We start from the raw sequence: 20,842 nt of genomic DNA on the forward strand, positions 1-20,842 counted from the left end.
TCTGACGTAAAGAAATTCAACAACACACGAGAAACATAATTGACATCCATCAGTTTGGAAATCTATTGAAAGCCATTTGTAAGACTGAGACTCCAGCAAACCAACATGGGAGCTCTAATCCACAAATGAAGAAAACATAGAGCTATGGTGAATCTTTCCAGGAGTAGGAAGAAACCTAACAAAATTACTCAAAGAAAACATCTCATCCACACGGATACATAAAATAACCCAGAAAAACAACTAACACACCGCACGCCCAAGTAAGGTCAGTATAATGGATTCAACAGTTAGACGGAAACCGGGCCAAGCTGTATCCAGTTTCAAGGCAAAAGACACTGATGACCAAAAATGCCATTAACGCTCGTCTCACATTTGCCCAGAGAATGTTGATGTTCTCCAAGACTTTTGGGAAAATATTCTGTGGACTGCCTAATGACCTTCGTGACTCGCCTTAATCAATGGAACCATGAATCCTGCCGTCTACTAGAAATTCAGGAAGAAGAAGAATGTTTTCTCTTTAAAATGTTTAGCTTCAGCTCAGGCACATTTGGATTATACAAAAGAACAATGATTAAAAATACAACAGCATGGCCACTTTGGAATGGTTTAAGAAAAATAAAATAAAATAAAAGGAAGAGGGCCTGGTTACAATCCAGATTTGAATCTGATCAAGATCTTCTGATGTGACCTGAAACAGCTTCATGCTTGCAAAGCCTGCAACATGGCTGAATTTGAACAATTCTGCAAACAAATATGGGCTTAAGTCCCTCCTCAGTGGCGTAAAAGACTCATTTCCATGTGATAGAAGCAAACTGTACAGAGACGGTTTGCTTTGGATCGCTTCTTTTCACTCTAGGAACTCACCTAGTTGGGCTTATCTAATTCATACATGACGCCTCTTTCCTTTTTACTTACTTTAGTTCAGGCAAAAAAAAAAAAGAAACATTAATTTGTGTCTCAATACAGTGAACAAGTATAACAGATAAAGCAATTAAACACAACTAAGGAATTTTTCACAGTGATGCATAATTTTGCCCATTGTTCCTAAATTCCTCCATATTTCCATTCAGCCAGGTACCAACTCCGAACCTTAACATGGTAAAAATGTATTTTTCCTCCCAGAAGAAGAATAGGCTTGTGAAATAAATGTGGTTGAAAAGTGGTACAAAATGAATGAGTTTCAGGATGTGAGCTCATCCCGTGTAAGTCGGATGAAACACTTTGCAAACCGCTCGTAGACGTTTTCATGAGGGAAAGAAAAGAAGAGAAGATTCGGGGATAGAACTCCCCGAATCTTTGGAGGAAGTACATTGTTTATCCAGTAACGTCAGATAAAGTACAAAAAATACACAAAAGTTCAAACATATTTAAGTGTCTTGAAAGTGGCGGCAAAATAAAGAAAAAAAATCTATTGTCTTTAATTTTTAGAGAAAGGACGAAAGTTATATAAAAATAAAAATGTATTTTACTTGATGTTTTTTTTTCTTGTTTTGATACTATATTATATGTTCACTCTGAAAAACAATGAGTTTGAAGTGCGTTCAATCGCCTTGTTGCACGTACTACCAGTTGGTGGCGGTAATGCGTCCTTCAGTTGTTTGCCAACCGCCAATAAAACTCAGGAAGACGACGAAGAAGAACCGCCTCGTTAAGGTAACACAGAACAGGTGTGCTTAATCAAGGGCATACAACGACTACAGTATAACGCAAGCTGGAGTGCAATGTTTAGGTTAGTATTGCTTTTATTCTAATTGCCTTGGTCATTTTTATGGCCGCCTATTTGTTTACTTATTTTATTTTGGGACCGGCTAAAAATAGTTTTACTTTTGGCTGCAGTTGAGGAACACTTCAACGGAATGTTTTTTCTTTGTAGAAATAAAGTTTTCTCGAAAATTTGTTTCTTAGCTCGCACAAGTAGAGTAATGTTCACATAAATGTTGCACAGCAAAGTGTTCATTTGCGTTTAGTCTTGATAATTACGGCTTCCAAAGACCCAGTCGACAGTTCGGTTTCTTACTATATTCAAATATTGCCTTGGATAATATCAAATAACTACAGACATATTCAAATAAAATGTAAGAAATTCTAGACTTTTCTCTAAGGAGTTTTCTGGACAACCTTTTAAACGCTGCAAACATTTATCTGTGTGTAGTAGCTCTTGAAGTACAGTCACCACCCCTGGTCCACGCTTTGTACATTTCCTCTCGAACCCTTAATCAGGCTTTCCTACAATATCATTTGAAGGCTGTGGTTATCCCTACTGCTTTGGCAACTGTTGCTACCACGCTTTGTACTTCAGCTAGACTTTCCATACATATGTTTGGATGCGGCTCTGTAAACAGCCAGCTCCTTCAGCAATGACCCTTTGTGGGCTTCTCTCTCTGTAGTGGGTTTCAGTGACTGTACCAGCTGTTAAATTAGTACGTGGTGTAGACTGTGACATCATAATGTGTTTGAATGTGATTTTTGAAATTGCTTTTATGTAAAAATTCATATTACAATTAACTCAACCTTGGGTTTGCAGTGGCTATAGGTCACAAACTATCAAAATGAACCGATATTATGTAAAATAAATTGGTTTGAAATGTTGCTTTGAAATAAGACTTTTTAACAGGAATATTTGTATAATCTAAAAACATTAAAATGGTTTACATTTTAAAATATCTAATGTTGGCACTGTACAGTGGGTGAAACTGCCTTGCAGTGTTGGTTTTGTCAGAACACTTTGAAAAGGCACAATTTACTCTGTCAATACTTTAACCATATCTATGTACAGCAATAAAATTATCTGCATCTCATTTCTTTTGTCATATTTATTTATTTTTCCCTACAAACCGAATTTTAGATATAGACCCAATCTTTTTCAAAGTGTTCTTTGCATCATCTCTATAATACAAGTTGGAAAACAAGAACACTCTTAAATCTTTGATTTCCAGATGGGATCGTGCTTCTTCTGAGCAGCCACGTTCGGTGGTGTTTGTAGTTACACATTCCACTTACAGTTTGACTGCAGGAGTCCATTGGTGATGATAAATACTGCATGTTTGCTCCCGTTTGACAGAACAGTTCTGAGGAGTCGCCTAAATAAGCCATCTTGCCGTTTTTGAAGCCACCGGAAAGCCACCAGTCGCAGTTGCGAGCACCTTTTTGAAGAGGCCGAGGACGGCAAGTCAGCAGGAGGAAGATGAAGAGGAGGAGGCTTCACGTCGAAGATGCCACCGCTCATATGTCGCAAGGTGATGAAGTGCACATATCTGCCCTTAAAGAATTTGTGCCCTGCAGACGCATGCCAGATTTATGTCTTTTCTTTCCCTCTCCTGCCCCATTCTTCAACATTCAAACACGTTGCAACAAAAGGCGTTTTGAAATACTACCTCCACCCCTCCTCCCGCGCTCCACCCACCCACCCACCAAAAAAAAAAAAAAAAAAAAAAAAAAGAATATTGAAGACGGTCGAACTCGCAGGTTAAAAATGTATATGCAAATGCAGGCTACATTAGAGCACACGGAGGTTGTTAATAAATTAACACGTGGCAGAAATAATTCAGTTTAGCGTGATAATTCTTGGGTGTGAGCTGTCAGCCGTCGCATTGTTCCAGGATGGAAAGTGACGCTGAAATGGCAACACGAGCGGTGAACTGTGATGTTTTAGTGTACCTCCATTCGGCGCGCTCTGACACAATAACTGCCTTTTGCTCGCCTCGCTCTACTTTTTCTTTCTTTTTTTTTTTTTTGTCATTTCGGCAGAACAAAAGGTTTAATTAAGGATGCTTTCCGAAGGGAAGCCGACACGAAACGCACACATCTCAGCCAAAGGTGCGTTTTTGCGAGGATCGAGTCGAAACCGACTCTTCGTGAACCAGATGCGTCTTTAAAAGTTTTGTGAATTTCATCCCCCCAACATTGATCATCACTATTCATGACTTATGCAGAGCGTGTGATACGCCAAATGTTATGTCTCCTCTCGGGTTGCCATAGCTGCTAAGCTGCCGAATGTAGGAGGACATCTTAGCGGGGATGTTGTGTGACGAGTTCGTTTCTTCCCCTTGCCTCGGCCTGGAGATTTGCATAGCAGGAACCCGGGGAACTGACACTCTGTTTGTGTAGCTCAAGGTGCAGCGGATATGCAAAGTGTCAAGTGACTCACAGTCAAGTTTTTTTAATAAGTGCCATTTGTTCAATCTGTTGTTTAAACATTCCCGTCACCTCCATGTATCCTTAAAGACTGGCGGCCTCGTTATCTTTTAATTAAGTCTTGGACTAATGTGGCACTTAATTGTCTAATCTTGGAAGATGTTGTTTTCTCTAATTTACTTGGAAAAAGTATCGTAAGCTAAGCTTTTTAATTTGGGTCTGTGGAGGCTGGGGTTTAGTGGGTTCCCAATGAATGAGGGAACATTTCAAAAGAGAAGAAACTCCTTTTCAATTTGAACGAACAGGACTTTATATTGTATTTAGTTTATATTTCTTTCCTTTCTTATAGTTTTCCCTGCTGATCTTTGTGGTAAAATTTGAAATTTACAAGAGGTTCATGGCCTCATTTGCAATGTTGTGCCTCAATAATTGGTGCCAGTGCTGTTAATATTTACCCGACAGCAGTTGGTATTCTTCTATAACTTTTCATGAGGTTGGTGCATACAGAGAGAGAGAGATCATCTGCATCGCAGAGATTTTCTGTAGAGTTTGTGTTGGGGCTGAAATAGTCTTAGAAGATAGTTTTTGTGTCTAAATATGTTAATTTTGCCTTATGCTTTGGATGATTGTTCTCCTGAGAGACCCAGTCACCATCCATTTTCAGATTTTTTGGTAAAACCCATTGGAATTTTATCAAATGCCTTGATAATTTACTGTAACATTCTGCCAATGACAGCTGAAAGAGGAACAGGCCCTTAGCATCAGAGCTGCTCCTCCCTACTTGACAGTGAACATGAGCTGATTTTCAACACATCTGTCCTTCCTGATATCCCAATTCCAGCAGGAGTGTTTGATGCCTTAAACTTCAGTCTCTGTCTTCTCTGGGCAAAGCACACAATTCAAGTCTCAACAAGAAGAATCTAATTCACGACCTTAAAAAGAGCTTGGAAACAAGCACTTGTTTATGTTCGTGATGGTAGAACAGAAACGGCCAGCTACATATTCTACAAACTCCTTTGCATACATTAATATCAATTGTTTGGAGAGTTACCTAGAAATGTTGTACCAAGTTCCGTCTGAAATTACTTTACAAGAACAGCTTCATTACTGTGATGGGAAAGAAAACATTCTTTTTTCAGGCTTAATCTCTCTTGTCATTTGGTGAAACAAAAACTTAATTCAACAGTACAGTTTTCCAGAAACTTTGCCAAATATTCACTGAAATGTATTCATCTGTTTCAAATCTTCTAGGGGGATATAAATATTAGAGTTGAATTTTTTTCAGTTTTTGAAGGGATTTGTCGTAGTTTCAGTTTTGACTTTTATATTTGTTTGTTTTTTATTAAATGAATAATTCCTTTCTGCAACAATGACTCTGCAATGATTTAAATCTAGTCCACGGAACAAAGTTTTGCAAAGCTCTGCAACCTGCTGCAGTCAGATTGTCAAGTGAGCGACAGCAGGAAACCCAGAATACAGTTCAAGGAGGAAGTGCAAGGCCAGCCCTGATGCGGGGTCACCACATGCCAGGGTTATGATTAAATGGAAAAAGTGGCGTCAGAGAAGGGTGATAGGACAGCGGAGTGAAGGGCCTGTAAACAATGACTCACTTGGCTTGCAAAAGAGGGGAAGAGTGGGAAGGAAGCAGACGACAGCAACCAAAAGTTCTCCAAGTGTGTGTGTACATGTGTGAGAGAGAGTCTGAGACAAATGGGCCTCTGTCAGGAAATCCCAGCAGACTCTGGATTTAATTCTGTCACTCATAGATTTACAAACACTCATCCACAAATGCAAAGGCTTGTAAATATAACTGGAACCCCAAAGAAGAGATAAAGTTTCTTAAAGTAGTTGTTCAGTTTCCACAAATGGGGTGCAAAAATCTCATGATTTCAAATAGACCTCAGTGTTTCTGAATCCTCCCTTTTTTTGGGAAAGAGACACACAACAGAAAAGCCCCCACAGAAGTCATTATGTGCCAAAAAAAATCTGGAAAAAAAGACATATTAAAACCAATGTCTCATGGGAGTTTTAACCCTTTATATACCTCAGCTTTGAAGTAAGAAAAATAGTGGGCCCAAGGAGTTTTGTGGTACATTCCTAGAAAAAAAACTGTAGACATAAGATTCTTTCTGCATTTTTAGCAGGTTTTCTTCACTGCATTTTGATAACAAATTGCTACGCTACCACCTTAGTACTTCTGGTGTTGGGCCACTCCTGCGAAAACATCAGAAGCATCTTATCTGGTATGAGTAGACGGATAATTTGACTGTTACTCAGCGGACCAAAGTAATCTGCAGCTCACAAAGAAGGGTCTGAAAAATCTTCCAGATTTTTTTTTTTCTGAGCTGAAAATAACAAAAAAGCAAAATTAGGCTTGGAAAAAAAGATGAATTTCCAGGTTTTAGGACATGAGCACATGGTGTCTTTTTTTTTCTGTGATCCCAAAGTAATAGAGGTTAACAAGTTCTCTTAGAAAATGTCTTTCAGATGAGTGACAAGAATTTACTGAAAAATAGAGCTTAGGCTTTTTCTTTTTTCAAGAAAACAAGGAATATGACAAGAGAAACACTTAATTGTGACAGACATATAAATGGGAACAAAAATGAACAAACTTAGCAGTTTAAACTGGTTGAGTCTTCCTTCTAAATTTACGTTGCTGTATGGGATGGCAATTTCAGGAAGCATAGTTCATACTGATCCAGGAACTGTTTGTTCCTTACACACACACACACACACACACACACAAAACATCTTTGCTATATTCAGACACACAATATGCTAACAATACAACAGAAGCACTTGCATACACACCAATATCCAATAAATAATTGAATCTCCAGTGGCTACCCTCAGAACTGCAGTGATACATTAATTGGGCAAAATTAGCATGAATTAAAGCAAATAAGTGTAACATGTAATTTATTACTTATCAAGTGTAGTTTAGCGGTGGAAAGCTCCGATTTCCCCCCAGATTGCTTTAACAGCTATAATGCATTTCTTAATTTACTCTGTGGAAAATCAATTTTTTTTTTCAGAGTTCATTAGGCACCAATATGTTACAATGCTGCTCCCTTGAGCACCCAGCTACAAAAAATATTATGCAAATTTCTGCTAGTGCATCTGTATGTAAATAGCAACCAAGTCCACAGTCAATTCTCTATGGGAAGCTTTGTTAGCAGGCCCTTTGTTTCTAAGCTTGAACCTTGTTCATGATAGTCAGGAAATTGGGAAATGGCTGCGTATGACAGGTGAGGGCAAACGAACCCAAGACCAGATTTGTTCTACAGACTCATTAACTTATTTCAACAATTTTCAGAACATCGTGGGCCAACACACTGGTTAGTTTGGATGATCAAATAGTTTTATTGCAGTGAGGATGTTTATGTTGGCTTCATATTGATTGAAGATTTCCATCTGCAACAAAACATCTTTTAGTTACTCAGATATTTTAGGCAAATTCAGCAGATGATTTTTATACATAAGCACTGCGTGGCCGAATTTGCAATTAATTAATTTAAGTAAAAGAACAACCGTTAGCAAATCTACATTAAATACAAAGATTTTCTTCTGTCCAAGCAAGATTAAAGTTCAGATTAAACAATGAAAAAGTGCCTGATGCCCTGTAAATGTTGTGTGAATGGATGAAATGGGACAACTAGGCCTCACTGTCTTGTTTCTTAGGTTAGTATACATTTGGTTGAAGTTTGTCATTTCTTTAATGCAATGTCATCAGCAGTTCCACTAAGATCTACTGTACAATCTTACAATTACATTGGCTTCCATACTAATTTCCGCTACAACCTATTGCTATTCTAAAAAAGGCAATAGAACAGGATTTATTTAGTCTCACTTTGTTTCATCACAGAAACACAGTAAGATTAAAAGCTGCCTTACATGACTAGCATTACACATAGATATTTTGGAGGAAGTCTTTGAGTTATGACTTCCATTTGTTCTTGGACCAAGTTAGAGAAATTAACTGGAAGGCCTGCAGAGTTATGTGTTCTTATCAAAGTTGTAAAGTTGACCCAGACCTCAAAAATTCAATATGGCCTTCAAGCCATACTTGACAGGGGAGCACAGTATTAAACCATTAATTTGCACTGATGTCATTAAGTTACTCACTATTCATATTGAGATACAGCTCTTCAAACATGCCATACAGAGAGAGAAATTGCTGTTGCCTTGTTGCTGTTGTCAACAGCATTGTTGTAAACTCCAGATTCAAGTACGACTTTAAAGGTAAGAGAAACGTGGGAAAAATAACCACTTCTGGTTCCCAGTTGACCGTCATTCACTTTACATTCAGCTCAGAGTTCTTCCAAAAGTTTGCTCCACATCCTTCTTTTAAGTGGCTTAAGATAACAAAAAAAAAGGATTTTTATGGTTAACCAAATCCCCTCTCTCCTGTTTTTAACTTCTAATTTTGTAGATCTTTTAGTGGGTATTTTCTTTTATTTTTATTTTTAATTTATAACTAATGGACACCCAAATTTATTTTGAGTACCACAGAAGACAGCCAGTTACGTAGCACCAGTTGTGCCACAGTTTGGGAACATGAGCCCATTTGATTTTAATACACCCCAAGCCCCCAAGTATTACCATTGGATAGATTTCCAGAACATTTAATTGAAAACAAATTGCTTTGCCAAGCTAATGACTTGTATGTTACGAGTGTCTGGAGAGGGTTGCAGTTGCAAGCTAATCTTTGGAGACTTAACACTCAAAACATTTCAAGACACTTTACTGGTTTGAGTTGTAAAAGACTTCAGGTTTTATATCAATGGATGAAAAGTGACAAATCCTCCAAAACCATTAAAGAAGCTCCTGCCCTGCCAAGTCTTTTTCCTTCCAGCAAAGCTCTGAGAATTTGCCCAGCTTTCATATTGAAGAATTCAGAACAATCTGTTCATCATGTTTGGATTTTCCTCCTTTCTATTGAATAATAAAAATAAAAAATCTCAATGAAGATCTGATCCAAACAAAATGATCCCTGTAATGTGATTTATTGTTTGCCACTGTCGCCTTACCTGTTTTACAGTCTTCTTTTTTTTTTTTACCCAGAGAACTATTTGGCAATATCTTTTGTTTTATTTTTGTCTCTTTTGAGTGTTGCGTTACCAGGATACATGAGACTTCTGCATTATGTCACTTGTTTCACTGGGACACCTGCCAGATTTAACTGGCACTGCTCAGTTTTTTTTTAAATTTTATTTTAGCTTTTGTGATCACATCCATCTGGTTTGACCTCACTTTAAAAAACCAAAAAGTCTAGGTCCCTTTCATGAAAGCACTTTATTCTTTCTCCCTTGTTTTCTGTGTACAAAGTCTGCGGATGTGCTTCAAACAAAACACAGCCTCACCTGCTTGTCTTTCCATGAAGTAATTCCCACAAAGCCCGAAGGCAATGTCGACCATATGGCGCTACATAGGTTGATAGATTGTACTACATGGCGTGCACTCGTAACGGTGACTTAAACTGGAGCTAATTACTGCTCGTCTTGGAGATTTGGTTTAATCTACATTTCTGTTAATTGATCATTGCACATTAGCACTGTTTTATGTTTTTATTGCTTTAAAGGACTCTCTCTGCTGGAGCTTTCTTCCTTTAGGGCGCATTAGCGATCGGTTGCAAAGTTGAAATATGTCAAAGAAAAGATGTAGTAATTATACAGTTTTAACTCATGGCTTTGTTGCGAATGCTTCAGCTTTGTACTTATGTGATGTTTTTTTTTTTTAATCTTTTTTTTCTTTTTTCTTTTTTTATCTCAAGTGTACTTTAAAAGCTAATGGAGCCCAAATCAGAAGGTAAACCAGAGCAATCAAATTCACAACTCCCAGCCCTTTGTGTTTTTATTGCACAGGCTTGTTTGTCTGTTCTGTGCTTCAAATCGAACAGCTGCTGTTTATTAGTTTCTCATAAATTTGAGTTTATTATTTACCTTATGGTGCAAAATTAGCTCTGTAATTAGGTATCACTTCAGCATGCACGAGGGAGGTAGTATCTAAGCAACCCCTGACATAAACACATACACACACTGTGTACGCTGTGTATTTTCCGGCTGATGTTTTTCGATTTGTTTCTTTTTCTGCTTGTTGCACAGTTAAGTGACAGAAAACGTGTGAGGAAAATGCAACAATAACATTCCAAAGTTACTAATTAGAAGCTTTCTGAAAAGTGTTGACATGTTCTTGATGGCATGGCGAATATTAAGTCTGCAAATTGCATATAATTCAAGCATGTGTCACTTTGTTTTCTGCATCAGTTCAGTTGCTTTTTTCTTCGAGTACAACAAAAATCACTGCGATGAAAAAGTCTATACTTTTTGGTTTTCTCTTTTGTTTTTGCTTTTTATTTGTCACACTTTCAACTTTCAGCCAGAGTTTCACAAGGAAAACCTGAGGAAATCAAAACTGTTAATTTAAAACAATTTCTTTCATTTGGGGAAAAGAGCTATCAAAACCAAACTAGCCCTATGTGGAACAATTACTATGTCGTTACATTGGGGATCATCTGTACCACATTAAATTGTAAACATAGTTGTAATGAAGTAACAGCATTGTTTAACACTCTACTCCTCACTGTCAAGGTTTGCCGTTTCACATTGGAGGAAACAAACAGCCACCATCCCACTTAACATCCCCACAGAGCATCATCGTATCGTACACAACTTCCTTGTGCGCTGCAGTTTGTTTTTTTTGTAGTGTTTGTAAATCAGTGTTTGAATTAAAGGCATCCAGCTCAGTTTCCTCTGGGAAACATCAGGCTTTAAACGCTGCTCCCCGGCATGCTTGTTTGAGTAATTTACACTCAAACAATTGTCACTCCTCGTCTCCAGGTGGTCCTTCTCTTCCACTTCTCTGTGTACAAACCGACACAGCTTTTGATGGCTCCACCTGAGAGATTTGCCCAAATGAGTTCTCTTTTTCTTTCTTCCCAATGTAGTGTCTACTGTTTCCGCTTTGGGCTTGTTTACCAGTAAATGCCTTTCCCACCCACCCCCCAAAGCGACATGGGACTGAGTGTTTTAAGTTTCCCTTTTATTTTTTTCCCTTTGCTTTAAAGGAAGAGCAAATTTAGCATTTAGTACCTCGCGCCCATCTCTTTAGCTAACCTAAATGGAAGTATAGGCTGTCGGTAAACAAAGTCTAGCTCCCATTAACCTCTGATTTCCTCTGAGAGATCCACAAACAAGTCGAGTGCCAGATGACCTCAAACAAACTGTACTCACGCGCGCGCGCACCGACACACATGTGCTCATGTCCTGAAGAACAATATGGAAATGTTCGTCCTTCCTCCCTGCCTGCGCTTAGCCCGGGTGCTCTTGCCGTCTGTTTTGCCTAATTGCTTTAACACTAGCCTGGCATACTAATTGCACGGGGCCCCCTGTCACCACATCATTTACATGGCCTGCTTGATTTGGAATTTAATCTGCTTGAAGGGTTTGGGTTTCATGCTCACTTTAAATCCTAATGCTCTCTGGGATTTCAGACGGTTTCAGTAAACCCGCATGTGTTTGTTTGGCAACACAGAAACTTTTAGATGTATAACGCGCTGTGTTCCGTACGACTTCAGAATGACGCTTTGGTTTGGCCCGGTGGTGAAATCAAACGGGAAAATGGATGAAAGGGGTGGGCAGTGCTGTGTTCGGGTGCGTGGCAGAGGAAACTTGAGGATCTGAAGTGGGTGTGTGCGAAGCGTGTACGGGCCGGCGTTTTCTGCTCCCCCCCTTTTTTTTTTTGATGTGCAGCTGAAAGAGAGTTAGATAGACCGATGCAGTGTTGTGAGCTCACACAGTGCAACTCAATCAAAGGGAAGAAGTTATTTCAATTTCTTAGAGGTCAGGGCCCACCCAGTTTCTGCACTGGCACAGTGTTTCCTGGACCTACCTTCTGGGCCAAACTAAACTGATGCTTTTTCAGATGGCTGTTTTTCATCTTCTGAATTGGGATTTCATCAAAGGAAAAATGCAGACCGCAACCATAACAAATAAAAGTTGGCCTCGATAGAACTTGACATCAAAATTTTGCCTGCTTTTATTAAAAGTTCTTCCTACATTTTTGAGTTTGCTGCTGGTGTTGCCCTTTAGATAGAATCAAAGTTTACAGCTTATCCTTTACATTCAAGTTGTTTGGCTTATCACCCCTAAAATGGAGATAAAACAAATAATACAAATATGTATTTTTTTCTTTTTCACTGATTTTTTTTCCACAAGTATTGTAATATTTATTTTTGATTAACTCCACCCACTACATATCTTGGCACAAATGGTAAAGATATGCATAAAGTTTATTTTTTTTAATATCAGTGTCTTAACATCTGAGGTTTTAAAAATTCAACCTTTGACCCACAGAATAACTGTTCCACCTCCATACCTAATGGTTAGCACTTCTTCAAGTATTTACCCCGTCCCACTTGAAGTATTTGGTGCTAAAATCACACTTCACTCTTGGCCATTTCTCTCCAAAGACCTAAATCCTGTAGAAAACCTGTGGGGTAACCTTGAATATCATGACTCATTATTAATATGAACATTGTAAGTTGTGCCCATTTGCAAATGAAGTAATGGTAGAAATGGTCAAATGGCTGTTATTTTGCTCACAATATTAATTTTTTTTAACCACTACTCCTAAAATTTTGCATTATTGGCAAGATATTAGCCAGTAATGCATGAGCTAAGTAATACAATTCCACATAAATATTCAAAAACTGGGTTTTGAACTCAGGCATGATTCAATAGACCTGTGCTGGTTTTTTTTCTAGGTCTTGTTTGTACATGCAACCTTTATATATGCACTAAGGCAACTTTTCAGAGTCTGATCTAACCCTTCTGAGAACAGCCAAACCCCATGGCAACAAAAAGACTTGACAACTGCAGGAAGTTAATACCAACTACTGTCAAAAAAGAAAACAGGCCACATATCAACACATATGCACACTACAGCATGTAGCGACACACGAGAGGGATCGACTGAAGACGGAACCAACTCCGAACTGAATTGTCATATTGTTTCCCACCCCCACCTCCTTCACTTTAGAGGAAAAAATGTAGTTTTTATTCTTTCCTTCTTTTTCAAGTTCCACCAAACAGACAGAACACAGTCAATATAGAGTCAATTATAAATATTTATAATCTACACATCTTAAAATTCCTGTCAATCACAAAGATGTGGGGATAAGCTCACAGTTGCTAGTTGGTCCGGATGTGATTTGCATGCCATATAAAGCCTCAGCTTGCCATCCCCATTTTGTTTTTGACTTTGCATGCCTGCTTGTTCTCAGCGCAGATTAAATATAGAAGTTTAGTTCTCGTCGAGGATAGATGTTTTCCTCCCCCCCACCCCTCCACCCTCTCTCCTCACACTCTCATGCACGCATACAACACAGAGAGACGTTATTGACGCGGAGCGCTGATGGCGATTCATTATTGAAAAGGAAACCGTCTCAATATGACTGGAGTTTGTTATGGGGAGCTTTGTTCTCGTCATCTATATTGCAGCGCATCGTTGTCAGTCAGCACTCTGAGATCTTTTTCTTCTTGCTGTGTTTGTGTGGAGAAGAGAAACTCGCACTCGCTCTGTAGTGTTTTTCAGTGTTACTGTCCTAATAACGATCTGCTTTATTTTTGCAGTTGATGGAAAAGTGAGATACAGTACGACACGGTTTAGTCTCTCTGTTGGTCCGTTGGCTGGTTGCATGGTATGTTGTAGAGCGATGCTGGTTATCCCAGTAGCTATCTTCTGCCGACGTCTTTGCTTTGACTCAATTTCTGGCAGTCTTCCAGGCTCTGACCTAATGGACCGAACAACACACTAGATAAGTTACTGAGCTAGTCCTTCTAACTCAAAAATACTTTTATCTTATTCTTCCTCTGGGTCTCTGACCGTATGTTTAAAGTCGTTTTTCTGCTGGGTGAACCTCCATCTTGATGGGTGTTTTACAGCCTCCAAACAATTTGTCCTCAATTTATCTCCATCTCCCCATCAATTCTCAGAAGCTTTTCACCCCATCGTAAAGAGAAGCATTCCCACAGTGTAATAATGCCATTGCCATGTTTTACACTAGTGATGCTCTGTTCATGAGGATGTGACGTATAAAGCTTTCAATATTGTTTTAGAAATTAAGCTAGATTTAAACTGTCTCACAACTTTATTCCTGACCCACCTGGTGTGTTCTTTGGTCTTTGTGTGTTGGTCTAGTGCATACAATGTAAATGAAGCTGCATTCAAATTTAGAAAAAAAAAGTTCAAGGGGTGTAAACTCAGTTTCAAGAAACCTGAAAAAGTTTAAACTTGTTCTGCATTGTTATAAGGAGGGCTTGGCTTGGACTGTCTTGGTGTTTGGTGCATTTTAAGCTAACTGCAATAAGTCTAGACACATTTTTTTGAGAATTTTTATTGCTTAGTTTCAAAACTTTTTGATTAATTTGTCTGAAAGTGTTTCACATAACCTTTTGGATTGCATAGTTCTTGATTGAAAATAAATTTTCACCTACATTCCATACAAATCAAGATTTCATGAGCTGACAAGAATATAGTTTAGAATGTTCTGCTTGTGTTGCACAATCTAAAAGGAATAATTCCAGCTCATGTTTGTCAATAAATACAAATTGAGTTCTTACAATATGCAAAATCTTTTCTTTGTTTTTTTTTTTGCTCTCTGTGATCTTGTCGCTGCTAACAACTAAACACAGTAATCTCTGAAAACATTCAAACCACTGCACTATATTCCACCAAAGTCTGGTAATTTAACAATCATTAAATAATTCTATTAAAATGTGTTAAAAAAAAAAAGCCTTCCAAAGTCACATTTATTCTCTCATCAACAAGCCTCTGATTGTCACTTTGGTTTAGCATCCACTTGATTTCATAATTTATTCAAAAGTCAGAGTGTATCTCTGTACCGGTGAGCTGCGGGTGAGTGCCTGTGTGTGTGTGTGTGTGTGTATATACTTGTGTGGGTGGCTGAACCGGCAATGTGTCCCCTCATAAGAGTGCTTGTTGTGTGGCATTCTCACTTGATTTCATGCTTTGCTGATGGAAAATTAGGCCCAGGCGTATCTCTGCATGAAGAGGAGGTGTAGGAGGAGGAGGAGTGCTGATGGTTGCTTTTATTGCCTTAGGACAATCTCCCCGACAACAAGAAAAATAGAGCGATGAGGAGGGAGGGAGACTGTGTCATTGGCTGCTAATGCACTCTAAACAAGACGATGAGACACGTGGAATTCCCAACGCGGTGCCCCCCCCATGCCACCCCCCTCCAAAAAAAGAACACGTCTCTCTGACTTTCTCTTCATCACTTCCCGCATCTTTTTACTTATTTATTTTTTTTTCTACACCCCCGTTGTTGCAAAGTGCAGTTATGAGCCTGGCGTTCTGAAATATTCTAAATGCACTCTTCCTTTGTGAATGACATATCGGAGCGCTGAAGAGTTCATTTGCATTTTTTGTCTTGTTTTTCCTCCTTTGTGCCTGTCTGTTGCCCAATGAAGCTCTGAGGATAAAGTGCTTAAAGGACTGCAGGCACTTCACTCGAGTTGTTTGGTTGTTCAAAAGATTTGCTACAGTACACCGCTAGTTGAAATGCAGCTCAGCCCAATGTCAGACGTGTGACGAGCATTTTGAGGCAAAGCAAGAAGGGGTGGGAATGGGGGTTGGAGGGAGGGGGGGGGGGTTGATGGATGTGGGACCAATCCTGCTATGTTATGTAAGTGGAATTGTCTTGTATATTGTTGCTCTGTTCATGTTGCTACAAAAAATAAACTTGACACAGTGCATTACTTTGATCAAATTAAAGATGAGTTTCCAGAAATTTCCCTAAAAGCTCATAACCGTTTAATATTTATTTATTTATTTATTTATTTACAAAGGGGAGTCTGGATACATGTGAGAATAGGAATTTGGTGTATGGAGAATATTTTTGTAATTCCTAATGTTGTTCCTGATCCCAATGTTTTGAGTGGTTCCCCAAACTTTAGCTTCTGGCTCAAATGATAACGTTGTGCTAACTTAACAAAATGGAGACACAAAAAGCATCAACAGCCAATACATCTCTTGAGATATTACTTTTTATCTCAACCTTTTTAGTACAATTAGATTTTCAATCATTTAATTGACACATTTTTGGTCCTTGTTTTAATTTCTTGAAAGGATTTTAAAAGTCCATCTTTGGGCACCTCCGTTCTAACGTCCAACCATGCAACACATAGTCTCTGGGAGTTCATGGACATTATTTATAAGTGAAAAGTCAGGGCAGTTTTAAGGCTAGATCTTTATCCTTCCAGGCCTCTATGTATAGAACAAATACATGTATGGAAATATCTTACTTGTTATCCCTGTCCTATGGACTAGGACTGTTGTCTTTTATTCCCACCATCCAGCCCTTTGTTCTTTTTCATCCCCCTGCTAACTTTGATAGAGCTGCACAGATCTATGACTCAGGTGTAGAGAATCTTTTGATAGGATAACTATTAGATATGAACCCATAAACTCTGGCTTTTATGGGAAAGTAGCAGGAACAAAGTGCTGTTTTGCAGTTTGCCTATCAAATAAAATCCCCCAAAATACATTAAACTTTATGGTTGTAATAAGACATGCTGTGAAATGGGTCCAGGCACATGCATGCTTTTGCAGGTACCTGCATGGTTACAGGAAAAGCTTTGTGCAAACTCTTAAAATTATTTTTAGAAAAAGCAGTGATGCACACAGCCACCCCACAGTAACACTGACGCACGGTTTATGTCAGCAGTTTATGTCATCGGTCACTCAGACTATGAAACTGATATTTAGGAGGATTTTTGAGGTTTAGCTTTGGGATTTCTGGTTAAGGAGAATCTTCCCTGCAGGAAGTTGAAAACGTTTCACTCATTCATACCCAACACAAAGAAAATAGACATTGCAAATGTAGGGAGTGGGCATTAACTAGTCTCCATGCAAAACACGTGGAGGCTTCCAGTTTAGTGACGCACAGAAAATGTGGCTGCGGTAATTGGCTAACAGCTGGCCCATCTGGACGCATTTGCCATCAAAGAGCTCACTGCTTATACTGGGCTACACTTTATGTAGTGTGTAACCTCTGCTCTGTGTGAAAGTTGCGAACAGAGATGTCTATTCTCTCCCTCTTAGCCAACAAGTTCAGAAAAGAAAATGGGGCGCTTGAGAAAGATTGCACAGATATACCAAAAAATTCATCAATAGGTCATCTCTTCTCTCTATTGTTCTCTCCAAGCCACAGTAATTGAAGTTAGAACATGTTCAGGATCCTAGATTAGCAATCTTAAGTGGTCAGTCAAGCCCCACACTTTCTATCTGCAGCAATCACTGAAACTCTAATATTCTATTTCCACAAAGTAATCACTGAAGGAAGTTAAGGAAATCCAACTCATTCCACCTCAACTGAGTCCAAAAATCAATATTCACAGATAGAACTCTAATATTTAGTTTGGGATAAGACTATTTTGTATGATCTTATTATCAAATTGGGCAGAAAAGTACTCTGCAAGATGGAAGGAGGGGGAAAGACGTTTGAACCTCAAAGGCACAGTCCGCGTCTGCGAGTCGAGTCTTAATTACAATGACCTTATAACAGGGGAGTAGCCTACAGCAGTGCATTCAGGCTAAGCAAGTACCCCCCACCAGTGCACAATGCACCCCATGCCACCATCATACCTGATAAATGAGTTCTGCTCCTTGATTGCTGCACCACGTCCAAGAGAGGGAAAAGGGGGATAGAGAGCAGAAGGAGAGAAGGGTTAAGAGGTATCCGAAAGTATCCAAACCAAAGAGAAGAAAGATAACACTCAGCATTGGACATTTTGTTTTAAGTTAATGGTACTAAACAACTCTTAACACTCACTAGCGACTTTATTAGGTACACATCGCTAGGATCGGGATGCATACCTGGTTACTTTCAGAGCTTAATTCCTTATGGGAGAGATTCAACTAGATGTTGGCAACTTTCTTCAGTGGTTCTGGTTCATGTTGACAGACAGTTGCGCAGTTGTTGCAGATTTCTTGGCTGAACATCCATGATGCAGATCTTCTGTTGCACCGTTTCCAATAGATAATCCATTCAATTAAGATCTGGTGACTGTAGAGGCCACTGGATTCTAGGCTTTGAGAGACTTGTTTTAGGTTATTTGAGCTTTGGTGGAGTAATGTACTGGAATGAGTTGGGAGATGGGTCATGTGTGGTTAAACAGGGGTGGGCATGGTCAGTAGGGGGTATATGAACAATGTTCAGCTGTTACTAATGGGTCCAAATCCGACACCATTGCATTATCACCTAAACCATGAACCACTTTTACATAGTTGATTAGATATATACTTTTGTTTGTTTTTTTTACTCCAATTTTTTACCATACCATAAGAATATTGCAGTTGAAACTGGGATTTCCAGTCTCCTATTGTCCTGATTTGAAGGGTCTATGTACATTATAGACCCAGTTACTGTTTTTTTCTGTCAGGAGTGTGAGCTGTTGTGGTGTGCTGCTGTAGCTCATCTGCTTCAATGTGAGCAGAATACCATCTCTGAATGTGCATCTCTGATGTAACAATTGATTTTTTAAGCTATTGCTGCCTTTTTATCAAATTACTTCTCCTCTTACTTCTGACATTTAGGCATTTTTGATGTTTATTTTCAGGTCATCCTCTTTATGCATGAGAGATATACCAGAAGATTGGCAGATCATGAAATACCGATCTGAGGGAAAACTAGCCTTTGTATCATAGCTTTACAAACTAAACCCTCAGAAAAGAAGGTCAGTAGAAGACAGACACAGGCTTACTCAAACAAACAAAAAAAGTGTGTATGCTACATCAGAAACATAATGTAGGATATGGATTTGTAGGAAGAGTTGCTCTCATTTGCTAAATTCCAGCTCTTTCTTACCCCTAAATATAAAATTTTTGGTACTCTTCTCATTTGTCGTAGTTTTTACTTCATTTGGAGCTTAAAAAGATGCCAGCCATGGGACAGTTCATAACCAAAAACTATACTGAGAACCGACTTGCACAAAATTCTAATTATTAATAGTATTAATTGTGGTTAAGTGACTCCCATAAATATTTACTATGAAACTTGAAGTTTTTTTGATCAGGGTAATGAAAAGCCATGTTTCGTGAGTCAAACTGCCCAAATGGGGAACAGAACTAGAATCTGCAGAAATGAGGTGGAATATGAAATCTTTCTGAAATATTAGAATGAGGTTTTATTTGTGAGGTTTGAATATTTTTATGATTTCTTTTTTCCATAGTACCATTTTACCAATGTAATTAAACGGAGTCGCAGTGGTGAAGCCTACAGGTATGACATGATTGATTTTTCACAATAGATGTAGGTTCAGACGAAACGACAACATATTGGTTTGAAATGGTAACAAGAATGTTGAGATGTGTTGAACATCTTGTGCTGGGGTTGCTCAACAAAACTAAAGAGGTTTTCCTTATTTGTCTGACAAGTTTGTCGTCTTGGTTCACATGCTTTAGAAAACTGCTTAAAAACTTTCATGTTTTCTTGGTAGACCTCTTGATACTTGTATGTAGTTAATGAATTCCATCCAAATCCTTTAGAACCTTTTGGGGTTTTATTAGGGAATATTTACGTGCCTTCAGAGTTAGTCCTAATAGATGCACACGTGCACGCAGACAGACAGGCTTCACACATTAGCAATTTGCATTCTGCGCTCTCCATTGCTCTGTGTTTCTAAGAGTCACAGGCTGCCACAAGTTTAACTTGGTTTTTGATTAAGTGTTTGTAGGTAGCGCCTCGGGCCTCGTCTCTCGTCTCTCGCAGATAAGAGGCAGTAATCCTACAGAGTGTGTGCGTTATTGTGTGTGTTTTATTTTATATTATATTTTTTCCTTTGGCTGCATGCCGTGGGACCAAAAAGCAGTTTAATCCCAAGAATTTAATTTTGCTATATTTTCCCATCTGAAGATGAAGCATCATTAAGTGGCAGTCCCAACTGTCGGTTTTCGGAACGAGGTTTTAAATGAGTCCCTTCTCTCCTGCGGCGGCTTACGAGTACGCTTTCTAATGACAAAACAAATCGGAATTTGGCAAAAGAACATCTTAGACTAGGAACTGTGTTTAGGGTGAAAACATGTTTTTGCTTTTCTTTACGAAAACGTCTTAGTGGAATCTTCCCTTTCAGAAACCATCCCTATGTTTGACAGCGTGCCAGTCTTAACAAAGGCAAAATGCTGAGTTCCCCTTTAATAGATCTATATTCATTTTCAAATGACTTGATTAGCCAGCACAATGTCATTGGATTCAGGGGCCCATTACACATTTATGATGGTAAATTACTGAACATTTACAATCCAAATGAAATTTCATGAGGACGGGATATTGAAAAAATGAAGGGAGAGACGCTTTGCGTTCATCCCTGTAGCCTTGCCTCATTGCTCCCCTCTTCCTCTCCCACCCACATCCAGTCTCTCTTTTTCTTTCTCCTTCCTGCACACTTCCCCCCCCCCTTCAATCTGTCTCTCAACCTTTTCCTCAACTCTTGTTTGTTCCTTCCTCACATATCACATCAGTGCCCCCTGTGGTTCATCTGGGTATGACATCCTAGTTTTCTGAATTCAACATTTCTGTCAATGACTGGGAAAATGAGAAACGTGTATATATATATATATATATCAATGACAGTGGGAAAATGAGCAATGCTTAGCTTTATATATATATATATATATATATATATAT

The 20,842-nt window shown here is 38.8% G+C and overlaps 1 long non-coding RNA gene across 1 annotated transcript in view; it reads left to right on the plus strand.

Moving 5' to 3' along the window:
• The first annotated feature begins 1,555 nt into the window (after positions 1 to 1,555).
• Positions 1,556 to 20,842, plus strand: part of LOC107833877 (uncharacterized) — a 135,257-nt gene continuing 115,970 nt past the window's right edge. The window contains exons 1-2 of the long non-coding RNA XR_001659653.1: positions 1,556 to 1,729; positions 3,062 to 3,236. This is a non-coding gene — a long non-coding RNA (uncharacterized LOC107833877). The remainder of the gene's footprint in view (positions 1,730 to 3,061; positions 3,237 to 20,842) is intronic.

Source organism: Poecilia formosa, unplaced genomic scaffold, assembly GCF_000485575.1.
Source record: "Poecilia formosa unplaced genomic scaffold, Poecilia_formosa-5.1.2 Scaffold9, whole genome shotgun sequence".
Taxonomy (NCBI): domain Eukaryota; kingdom Metazoa; phylum Chordata; class Actinopteri; order Cyprinodontiformes; family Poeciliidae; genus Poecilia; species Poecilia formosa.